We start from the raw sequence: 13,020 nt of genomic DNA on the forward strand, positions 1-13,020 counted from the left end.
GTTTCTGTGGGTTCATAGGAATTTTCTTCTTTGCTGGCTCATCAATTAAAAACAATCTTAAATTTAATTTCTCAGCAATTTAAATTTGTCTGCATTTTTTTCACAGTAAGCTTTAATTGTTTTCAGTGTTTCCCAACAATTGTGCGTCACGTTAAAAGTTTTATAGTCTTATTAAAATGCTTATGGTTGTATGTGAAGCCGTTTGCGGTGATGAAATATGACAAGATAATGTCTTGGCTGCTGTTATTCTGTCGCAATCAGAATGCTGTTATTGGCGCATACATGCTAGACTATGGCTGACAAACTGATGATGTCTCCTCCGTCTGAGGTTTCTGTAATGTTTGGATTCTCAGCCTCTTAGTCCCCTCCCCGCCAGTAGCAGAGATGGCAGAGAATGAGAATTAGGGAAGCGCGGCGTGTTCTGTGGAAGACTGTGAACAAAGGGATTAAAGGAGCAGCTTTGCAGAGAGTAAACATCCGGCATTGTATTTGTACCCGTCCAGTAATTATTGAAGTAATAGAAGTTGTCTTCTGACCTCTAAAATTAGCTGTGTGACAGACTAAACTGAGGAGACCTCTATTCAATGCGTTTGGCTTTTGACTTTGCAAAAGTCTTATTTTAGCTACGACGCTCAGTCTTGATTGGCTTCTGTATCTAACTGTCTAAACTTTTTTTTTTTTATTTTATTTTTGTATTTCCAATGTTTTCCAATACAGATCCAAAAAAGATCTATGCTCACCTTATATAACTTTGGTAATGTGCATGATAAATGTGCTATAAAACACATTTTCACTATCTCATCTCTGGTGTGCAGCAAGCTAAAGATCTACTTGTCGAACACGGGTGTTGAATTATGGAAGTAAAAGGAAAAAAAAAAGATTAAATCACCTGTCAGCCACAAACTTCCCATAATCCTATTGTGCTGAAATACTGTATCTAGTAACTGATGTATCTTTGCTTTCATAGATAATAATAGTAATTAAATAAAATGTAATGTAGCAGTGAATCAACGGTCATCTAACAGTCAAGAAGTAACAACTTTAAACTGCAAAAAGGTCGCAATTATTTCGTAGCATTTTCGGTGTTGTGCTCTCGAGATGTTCCCTGTACAGTGCTATTATCTCACTTCATGATATTATAAAAATAGTTTGTTGAAATGTTTAATTCTTGCCCAGTCACATGTTTTTTCATTGGAAAGAAAACAGTGCGTCAAGCTACTCTAAAGAAATCAACATCTCAGGGAATTAGGCCTGCAGGTGTAATTCCTGTCAGGAGCTATAAATCACCCTGGAATGGCCATTTGTTTATACACATCTTGGAGTTTGGCCAAATCCTTGCAGATTTGAGAAAGTGGGGATTCAATTTGGAGCTCCTTTTCTTCAAACCCATTGTGCGGGGAAATATAGGGAGATGGATCTGTAAATCTGGAGATAATCTAGGTGCAATGTATATAGGAGAAGGTGGGCTGCATAGGGAGATTTAAAGGTCAAATGACAAAGCAGTCAGCTCAGTACGGACGTCTGCCAAGACTTTATAATCTCATCAGTCACCCGTTACATTCACAGTCTGTGTTGTAAACTTCAGAGAACTGCCGACTGCAGGGGCCACCGATACCAAAAGGATTCTGGAAGCAGAGGTAAAGCCTCAGGATATGTTTTTCATTTGAACCTGATGATAGCAGTCGTCCGCGGGATGCTACTGTACATGCGACCTAATCCATGAATCAGTTTTGAGATTAACACAAGTCAGTGAGAGATCATTCCGTGTTCTGGCTCTCGTGTTGAATTAAGAAGGGCAATACAGATGACAAGACACACCTCAGGAGTGCAAGTCCATTCATAGTAAGTCTTAACTGCTTAGCTTGTCAGTTCAGATTCTTGCAAGATCTCGCAGTCATAGACAAGTTTTGACGATGACCTGACCGCCTAATGGCCTTGAGGCTTTCACTAAAATCATTAAAACCTCCTCTTTTTGTCTTTTTTTTTTTTTTGATGGGGGATGGGGTGAACACTACATGCTGAGATGAATAACCATGTGGCCAGAACAATGTTGCTTAGGGGGCTGTAAGGTTTAGCTACTCCAGCATAGCTGGGCAGTGCTTGAAGATGGATGGTGGGGCAGAAAGAGGAAAGAGCAAAAAGCTTCATCACGTGCGCTGAGAATCACCAGAATGAGTGCAGGTTTAATTTGTAAGCATTAGCATGTTTTTAACAAACCACTGTCAAATAGGCAGATTTCCTGACTGTCCAGGATATGAAACTGAATATGCAACACACTAAAGTAGCAGCACAGCTCACTTAGATGGGAATTCACATCTTAAACATGGTAACATTCTTCTCAAAGGACAAGGGATCTCTTCTTGAACTATAGCAGTTACATGAGCCCCAAGTAGAGCAAAGGCTATTGACGACTTCATTTCTCAGTCTGTTTCTGTGTCAGGCTAAATTCCCCAGGGTATCACCCGGATGTCAGTCTGTCCGCAGGAAATTTTTGACATTAGTTGCCAATCTGGATGCTGGGAAATGTAGTGTACCAACAGAATGTCATATCTCCTTGTGTCTGATGCTGCAACTCGAACCCGGGAACTTCCTAGTTGAAATTTCTGACTTTTGACATCAAAGCGTTTCAGGTGCTCTGGGTGCATGTAAAAAATAAAAATAAAAAAAAACAGGCAAACAACACAAACTTCTAGTTTTGTGTGTGTGTGGCTAGTGTTAAGACAGCAAAACAACAAAAAGGAACCCTCTGGCCTGTGTTTCATAAAACACTTCTGTGTTCCCATCCAGCTACGTCCATAAATGATTTATATGAGTCAATAAATGTTTCACATTTTCCCAAATAATTTGGCTGAAGAGGAAGGAAACTATCTGGTATTGTTTCCAGCATCTTTTAATTGAATAACAGCGTTGACATGCTTGATATCAGTGTTTATGGGGAATATGTTTTACTCTGTCACTGTCAAGTTTTTGTTTGATATCAGTAAACGGATACTCCATGCTGTAGGGGTAGAATTGTTTTTTTTCTCCAAGAAGGAACTCAGACTTTGAGTGGCATGCCGGTGTCTGTCTGGAACACAGCGTATTTCAAGAAGGCAAAAGAAAAATGTAGAAAGAGGTGGGACAACAGGAACAGACAGAGAAGGAATGCGACACAATGAACATGGACACAGCTGATTGCGCAAAAACATGGGAAACAGACAAAGACAGGATGTAAGGTGAACAAACGCAAGAGGGAAGAGAGTGCAAAATAAAATAAGAAGGAAAACATGGGGAAGAAGAATCTACAGAGAAGAAACACCCAACAATAAAACATCAAATCTTCCCAACTGAAAAGTCTGTGATAAAAACAAGAATTCTAAATGCAAAATCAAGCCAAATGGGTCTGTGGCAGGTCCCCTAGCGGGTGGAAACCAATCATAAAACGAAAAGAAAAGGCCCTAGTCCATCTACATTTTTTTAAAGGTTACCCTTCTCCTGAAAATGAGCATTAAACTGTCATTCTGTGATAGCGCTCCCATGATCTTGAGAGGTGGGGAGGTTTTCTTAGAGGTTTTTGTTGTATGAATTGTATTGAATCAATCCAGTGTCACTATTCCTTTGTCTTTAGTATATTCAGTTTTTTAAGACCTTAATAACAAGTGGATCTGAAGGTAATACCCAATGTTTTATTCATTGCATTAAGATTCATATGGATCAAAGTCTAATCAGTTCCTTTAATGCACTTTCGTCTGCACGGATTGAACTGTCCTGACCTGTCGCTAAGACCTTGCTGCAGTCGCCACCATCCAATTTCCATGGAGGAAGGAGAGAAAGGTAAATACTGGGTTTATCCTTGGGTCTGGAGCCCAGCTGTGCAAGGGAGCATCCAGTTCATCGCTTGGCCTTTTACAGCTTCATTGCCTACTTTACAATAAAGCCAGGTGCAGCGAACCTTTCATGGCGCTGACATATTGCCTGATTTAAAGATTCCCTGGGTGGCAGGCCACAGTAAAACCTGGATCAGTCGAAGCAATCTGAGGGTTCCTTCAAAGTGAAACTAAGTAATAAAACAGTAAAGAGGCCACACTCTCCTCAGCTCCAACTTGCTTTTTTGTTGTAATTCTGTGGGTTTAAATTGGCTGGATTATGAAAACCCCATATTTGCCCATTTCTGACTCCACGGCAAAAGAGATCGGAAAATGTGCACGACTGAAATGCTCAGACACTAAAACAGTGTTTTCAGTAATTTACTAAAGCACTTTTATGTTTCATGATGCATGAAATTAAAGAATATTATCTGACAAAATGCAGGGAACGTACAGAGTATAGACCAAATACAAGTTTAAAAGATACAGATGGGTCAAAGGAAGCATCTGCTCATAGAAGAAAACTGTTGACCGCTTGCAGGCATCCAGCGTGAACAAGATGTAAAGCATTGTCATATGAAGAACCCCAGAAAGGAGAATATGCACGCGCATCATATTTTATCTTAAAGGCTAAAGAGCAGATCAAAGTGTTTTCTCATGCTAGTTTAAAATTTTAGCATGAACAATCTATTAAAACAATCAAACAAATGAGCTCTTACTCAGGTGAAGTGTACCACGATTGTGGTTCAAATACAGAAAAGTCTGTTATGAGATCATTTCACAACTTCCACTTTATTCAAGTTATTACCTGATTGTTTTACTTACCTTTGAGGACATTGCAACAATTTCATACATGACATGACCACAGAAATGATCAAGTCGTCTTGACATGGTGTTGTTGACGACCTGACTGGTTGATACTGTGTAATCCCATGTTTCAGTCTGGAGTCTAACGCTTGTCTGCCTCTGCCCCAAAGTTTACTTTTCTGTTGGTACCTGAAACTTTACCTCATCACTTTTCCCCGCCACACAAATCTTCAGGTTTTCTGAAAGATCTCCCTGTATACTTTCCAGCTGATGCAAGTTACTAAACATTCAGCCACCGTCACATATGTATCAATTCATAAATGTTACACATAAGAAACTTCCCTTCTAATGTAGAACTCAAAGGCAGGATGATATAAACTGAACAAGATTAATGTGCAGTTGTTAAAGAGCAAACTGAAATGAGACTCGGCTTTTGGTTTAAGTTTAAGAACATTATTATTGTTTCCTGCATCTCTCAGATCTGCTTGAAGGTTACTCCAGCATCTTGAAGCAAAATGGCTAAAAGCAGTATCACCATTTTTTTTCTTTATTTTGTGGAATAGTAAAAGAGAAAAGAATGTAAGATGCAGCAAAAATTTAAGCCCAGAGAGATTCGGGACAAGGAAACAAAAAGAGTGTGTTTTTTTCTTTTCTCTTCTTTTCAATGAGTCAACCCTTGACAAGTCTGCAACACTGAATCTGAACTTTCTTCTCCTTGACCAGAAGAATCTTTCACAGTAGGCTATAAACTAGCAGCAGCAGGTCATGTCGGTGCACCATTCAAATGCCCTGCAGGCAACCCACATCTAAAGGAGGATACAACAATGATACTTGTAGAATCGATGCGGACATCGATACCATACAGACTGCCAATATGCTCAAGGCCTAAGTCGTTCACCCCTCATGCCTTACACAAGGTGCTATCACTACGGCTGTGTGTATGACAGTTGCACAGCATTAAACATGCGACAACATCCCAAGATATCATTCCAGTCAAGCTAATGTCCTCCCACGCAGTTGAGTGAAAACAGGTATAGACATGTGCTGCAAGAATCAATACACAAGGAGACTGCAGATGTAAGTAAGACCATGATGAATGAGACAGACGGGGGACTGATTGAGCATGTCTGCTCTGATGGTGGTGCATTTAAATTGGGCTGTGCATGTAAATGTTTTCGCTTAATTGGTAGCCAGAAGAGGTTTATCACCCGAGGTGAATACAGATCTGCAACACAGGCAACTGAAAAGAAATTCAATTCAGATTTAATGAGCTGTAGGCTGGAAATCTAAGTTTACACTCATAGACAGAAGACAGAGCCACCTCATTGTACTGAGATTTGGAGACTTTCTCTTTTTTTAACTCGGGTGATTAATGTCCTGTGTTTGACCTTATTGACTTCAAGCTCAAATGAGGAAATTGCTCTCAAGAGCGCTGCACTTTACCCCTCAGTCAGACCAGTATGTCACATGCAGATTGTATTTCCATGGATGGTACAGCCGTTTTCCGGTACAAAGAAAAACAGCAGCCAAATTCATTCAGTAAATGTATTACCAGCAGCTGGGGATGAGCCCCAGAAGGCAGTCCTGTCTGTTCAGGTGGACTGGACATCAAGGTCTCAGATGTTTGACAAGGCGTCTTGACTAACATCTCTGTGACAAATCAGTGAGTCAGACAGCTCCTTTATGGTTTTGACAAAGCGAAGGCAAAAATACAAGATTAAAAAAAAAAAACAAGAGCCACAGGGAGCTAGAAAGTAAAGATCTGAAAACAAAGCAGATACCCATACAAAGTGAATTACAATACATCATCAAATAATAGCTGGAGCTTTCGCAGCTATCCTCTTCACACATCACAGCATGCAAGTGCCTCACTGTAAATGAGATGTCTTTCATTTGAAAATGGCCATGCACATAAGAAGATAAGAACGTTGTTCAGAGACCATTAATCCATTAAAAAAAACAATAATTCTTACCACAGGTATAGAAAAAAAAATGACAGCACACATGATATTGATTTATGATTATGTAAACTGTAAATGATCTGATACTGTAGCGAAATGGATTTTTTTTTTAATAAAAGACACAGGGACCTGCGTGCACCTTAAGTCTTGATAGATGAGTGTAATAAAGTGCAGATTCAATGCAGCGTTTTCAGCCCATGTGGGGGATTCCAGAGGGGGAGACTCCTCATCATCATACTGTACTTGAAAATCAAGATGGCTTCTTATCCTAAAAAACAGAACCGCTTAAATCAATATAGTCACTGATATGTTTATTGTGTTCTTCCCTGGCACAAAATCAATGTAACTTGCTTCTCCGAATATCCTTCTGGATGTCTTAACTTGTGCAATTGCTGGATAATCTTCAAAGATTTCCTTTGGGTTGCTTTTGGAGCAGCTGTATGGTTTGTTTCAAGTGGTTTCCTTACAGGGCTTTTCATGCCATCAGAGCAAATATGTGATTACTGAACCCACTTCTGAGGCTCCATGTTGCCTGCTTGACTGTTGGAGCTAATCTCAGTTTAGCATTTCCACACAAAAACTAGCTTTGTGGTGACTCCAATAATGGCAGACCACGAGAACCAGCAGATTGGGGCATTTGTTAAAACAATGACATGTAGGCCTCAGTTCCAGCCTTTCTGAAATGGCAGTTTGCACATGTAAGCTGCAGCTTAAGTGGTCTCCTGCTGGAGTCTGCATGAGGCCTTGATCTCTGGCATTAAACTGCAATGCATCTCAGTCATTCTGCACATAAAGCAACGAATGACTGATGCATCTTTGCATATTCTTTTTTTAGGATACTTGGCTGGTTCCAGACCTTTGAGTTGACTGATACGTCTGGCATTGTCGCATGAAACAACCATCAATCCACCGAGCACCACGGGAGACTAACACGATTGTCAAGCTGTGCTGCAATTTTTTTTCAATATCGCCCTGTTTCTGCTTTCCTCTTAAAACTCCAACAAATGTAACATGTTGGCATGGATACATGAGTACAAGTGTTAACTTTTAAAATAAGATTAGATTAAGGTAGATACATTTTTCTCCAATGACTGGTGAAGGGGTTAAGGATAACTTCATGGTTTCTGGGGGGAAAGGGGAGAAAAAAATAAATGAATAAAAGAATTAAATAAAATCTAAATAATAATAGAATCTAATAATTTGACATTAATATCATAGAGACAATAAGGCGGTATTGATATTAACCGGAAATTCAAGAATAGTAGGAAGAATAGAAATGATACATGGTTATTGCCCCAACAGTTTTATATTTGAATGTGTTTTTTTTTTTAACTGGAAATATGACTGGGAATTAGGAATTTGATCTTTTTTTTCCATCACCTTCTATCGTAAATAAAACTTCAATTTAAAAAAAGTATACCTTGAAAAGTAAATGTAGAATCAAACAGGGTTTTTTCCACTCAGGACACTGAAAACAAACTTGAAGGACTTGCAGAAACACTTCTAGTACGATTTATCAGCCTGTTTAGCATTTCAACTAAACACACTGTTTAAATCCTGTTGATTTAACATTCATGCTGTGTATTCTAATGCATTAAGAGGCTGTGGCATGACCTTGAGTGTTCTTCCCTTCTGTTTTTTGGTGCTATTTCTTTTCCATGTGTCCCCTGTTGTCCCCAGTATCTTCTTGTGGTGGGTGTGGCTTCCAGACCCTCCCCTTGATTAGGTCTCATTAGCAGACATCCCCTACTGATCCTCTCAATGCCAGATTGTTATATAAGCTTCACTTAGTTCCTTGTGTTGTTTTGATCCTCAATGACCTTTTCTCCTTTCTTCCACGAACATTCTTCTACAGTTTTACATTCTATTGTCAGCATCCTTGCCTACCTGTCTCCTCAGTGTCTCACCTGCCATGCTGCCACTACCACTGTCTAACAATAAATCCCTGTTTTCATATAACCCAATACCAGAGTTCAAAGTTGAGTCATTTGTAGTTCTTCACTGATCACAATAGCGAGACTGAATCCTTCACCGCCAAAAAACAGGTACTTTTTTTTTTTTTTGGATAAATACTCACTCAAAGCTACATTTGTCAACTCAGAACTACAACATTGGTCCTTGAGAGGCCATAATTGTAGCTTTTGGCTAACAGCAAGGGTTCAAAGTGAACCAAGGGTTTCATGATTGCCGTTCAAAAGGCCACCACCATGCCCCTCCAGTGACATGCATTTCTACCAGTATAGATCCAAACTGATACACATGATGTTGTAGCTGCAGTATGTGCAATAATTTCCTTTTCCAGTCCACCAAAGAGTATATTAGAGTAATTCATTCTGATAGAAATAAACGCACTAGATTTTCAGAATCTGTCTGTGACAGGAAGCAACTAAATTTGATTCATTGGATGATAAAAGGCAGCCTTGGAATAATTAGATAAGTGCTTTTGGAAGCACTTCAGATCAGCATCCAAAATCACACCCGTTTTTAACATGCTTGTATGCTTTTACTGGCAGATGAGTTAACAAACAGTACATCTAATGCCTTAAAACCATGGGACCTATTAGGAGAAACCCTGTTTTGCTCTCGTTTAGTTGTGAAAGAAATTTATCTCTATATTCGGATGTCCAGAAACGGTGAGGAATAATTTCCACTTGTAACACAAAATTGTTTTGTGTCACTCATCCTTTGTGTTGCGTCCCTCAGTTGCAGCCTGTTAAATATCTGCAGATGTTTTCTGTCTGACTCACAGAGGGATTTGTCACACCTGAGCATCAGAATATCAGATGTCCTATTTCCTCTACTACATCTTACATTTAACAGCAGGAATGTTTTGCCAAAGCTGCATGTCACATGACACATCAAAGCTAAAGATATATTTACTTTCAAGAGAAGGATCCCAAAAAAATATGAGTCTTAAGTGAGGTACAGATAGCGTGGTCACTGTGATGCCTTTATCTTAAGTAAACAGAGAAATGTTGAACACTTAAGTTATTTCAAGCCTTTGTGGTCATTCTATTATCACTAGTGAATTATCAGTTTCTTTTGGGCTTCCTTTGTCCCGTTATGCTAATGAACCCTAACAACTGCAGCCTTAGCGAGCTAAACAACCTTTTAGATTAGCATAAATCTTTAAAGTGGAAGCTGTCGCTCATTTGGTTTGACTGGCATTACTGGTGATGTGAGGCAAACAAAAAGTGGTTAGATAAGCCTTTTGTCTTTGTCTGTTAAATGCCCTGACCTTGGATTATTGAGCTTCTGTCAACTGCAGTCTCCACTTGCCGTTGCTGATTTACCAAGATTGTGCTTGTGTAAGGACATTCTGCTGAGGAGATGGATGACAATTTTGAAGCTGTCTTTATAGACACTCAAGACAGTCATTAGTCTTGACCTCACCTCACACTCTGACATGGGCTGGAACGCTCACTTCACCATGTCTACCATGACGTTTCAGAAAAGGAGTAACTTGACATTTTCATGCAACATCTGCTGCACAGTGAAGACTGTAATGAGAAATATGAAATGTGGTCCTATTTGTCTTAGTATGGGAAAATTTTAGGAGAGCACTGTGAAATAGCCCGGTCCACTGTCACTGTTTACGCCTGATTTACAAAAGTTATGTCTGCTTGGATAAAAACTGATGTAACTAATGTACCAATACAAATATTTGTGGATATAAACTCAGGTTGTATTGTTTTTTTTTCTGTTTTTTTTTCCCCAGAGCTTTGAAAATGTCCTTAAAGCAACACTTCACCCAAAAATGTCATTTGCCTTTCATGTAGTCACATGTAGGTTTTGAGCACACAGAGACATTTTTCCCCTCCTGTATTACTTCTTTGTGACTCTGCAACACAGAAAGAGCCAATCACGTATATTTAGCGTGAAGCTAATGGAGACTGATGATTAAAAAATGCCCATAAACATCAAGGAGTTTCCAAAATCCAACATCTGGTGTAATTGAGGTCGTCTGCCAAATAAGCCACAGCACTTTGATTTTAGGTAAAAACAAACAAACTATGACTCTTCCAGTTTGATGCTACCGTGATCAAGAGTGAAGCGTGACCAGCTGGTGCATTCGGTTCAACCAACTCAGTCACGCTCGTCTGCTCTTGATCACAGTAGCGCCAAACAAAGAGTTATAGTTTCTTTTTTTTTTTCACTAAAATCAAAGTGTGTGATTACTTAACACACGACTGGATAGAAAAGACGTGGATTATACTGAGCGATGCAACTGAGTGTTGATGAACTTGTGTTTTTGGCAGTTTTGCTGTTGTTTGTAGTTGCTATTTGTGACATGAAAGACAAAATTCACTTTTGAGTAAAATATCCCTTAATATATTTTGTCCTGGTTGATTTAGTGACATCTGTAGTTGCCCGTGGTAAAAGCAAGCTTGTTTAATGTGCATCAAAGGTCCCACGATTGTGTATGAAGCAAAAAAAGCAAAAAAAGAAACACCAATTACCTGTTTGATAAAGAAGTCAGGCAATAATTGGCCACTTTTCCATCATTAAGCGATCTGTTTTGGGTTTTTTTCAAGCTGCAGACAGTGTGAGTCAATAAACTGCAGGAAGCAATGAAATGAGTTGTTTACCTCACTGAGAAGTTTAAGTTGTAGCCTGTCGCCTGCAGCTCACTGTGGCTGCTCCAGCTTGTGCCAGTATTTCCTTCAATATTTCAAATCCCTGTTACAGATCCACTGTCAAAAAATACTGAAAATGACTGTTGTCTTGTTTTGTAGATATCTTTTTTGATGAACAATAAAAGTTTTAAACTTAGTGACAAACATACTGCATTGCATTTCACTGTGACAAGTACTCCAGTACCAAATTCTTGTTTCGCCAGCTGAATGCTTTTAGTTTGAAGCTGCAGTTGTAGGAAAGGTTCAGTTTGCATTCGAACATAGTACAGCATATTTTTGTCGTTTTTACATGGAATGTTGGAACTGACAGCAAATTTGGCAAAAGTATTCATATTGTACGTATATTATATTGCTTTCATCACTGTGCAACATACATTCAGTTGTGTTGCTTTATTTCAATGTAGATGTTTCTGTGACTTCAATTTTCAACTGCAATCCTGTTCATTTTCAGATAATTAAATAATTCATACTTGCATTAATAACATTAATATTTTTTGGCCAGGTTGGTCTCTCAAACAGCCTTTAATTTTGCTACATAATCCTGTTCTGAATTGTAACGAGAAAGATATTTCTCCTACGTCTGTATCTTTTTAAACAACTATTTCTTTATTTCTATATTTAGTCATTGGCCTACTATCAAATGATACGTTTTATCACCTAATTACAAAACGTTCCAAGTAACCTGACTGAAAGTCTCAGATGGACACTGAGCTCATCCAGAACTATGCAGCAGCTAATCTTACTAATAATTTCATTAATTAGCTGTTTTACATCTGCCACTACAGTCAGGATTTAGTCTGTCTGTCGTAGCGTTAAAAGAACCAGATGATATTCTGTGCACCACACTGATGGGTTGGGAACATTTTAGATGCGTTAAAAGCCTGCTGGTGAAGGTTTCTTCAATATTTGTGTGGAAAAGAAAGACAGACGTGATGACTTTTCCTCTCAGACACAACTGCAACTTTCTATTGTGTGGGCTCTCTTAAAAGTATGACCCACAAAAATACTTTTTTTTTTCTTTTAAGTCACCTGACTCAAAGCTTTGGATCCCAGGGACAGCAAACAAAGCCTCTATCGGTCATTCACCAGCAGTGGAGGCATGCAGGACCTACTTGTGTGCCTCTGTGTTGTTATTAAGCCTTTCCTTCAAAGCACATATCTCTGCAAGAAAAACTGATCTCCTCTGAAAGAGTTCCCCCCACCTATTTTTTTTTTTTTTTCAAATATGAACCCAATAACAGCTTGAGCACCAATGTTCTTTTTTGGTTCATCAGCAGTGGCCAAGTTGGCTGATTGTTTTTGTATCATTTCCAGAAAGTGACATATATGTCTGCTTACAAAGCTCACGTTCAGTACAGGAAATGTCTGAGAACTGGAAATGGTGCTTAGTGGAAGTTTATCTGGTGGAGGAATTTTTCCTTTTGTAAATGTTGGCACAGCTCACCACACGTAACTGTACTCTGATACCACTCTTGGCCCTTGGGAGCCCTCAGCATCGGAGTGACACAATTTTGAATTTTGGGAGGATTATTTGCTTGATTGCATCTTTAACATGATTTGTGGAAGTCAGTCTAGTTGGCCCTTTTTTCTATGTCAGCAAAAGAAATATATTGGATGGAGAAACTCTAGGTGACATAAAACTAATGGGGTTTAAATTTAACCATGAGAAGCGAAAAATGATTAAAAAACTTTTGGAGGAGTGTAAAAATATAATTCATCCTTCCTGAGGAAGAGTGTGAAGCAATGGAAAACCTGTGTAATTCTCTCAGT

Source organism: Aulostomus chinensis, chromosome 10 (assembly GCF_037954235.1).
Source record: "Aulostomus chinensis isolate RoL2024-O1b breed Wild chromosome 10, RoL_Achi_v1.0, whole genome shotgun sequence".
Classification (NCBI taxonomy): Eukaryota; Metazoa; Chordata; class Actinopteri; order Syngnathiformes; family Aulostomidae; genus Aulostomus; species Aulostomus chinensis.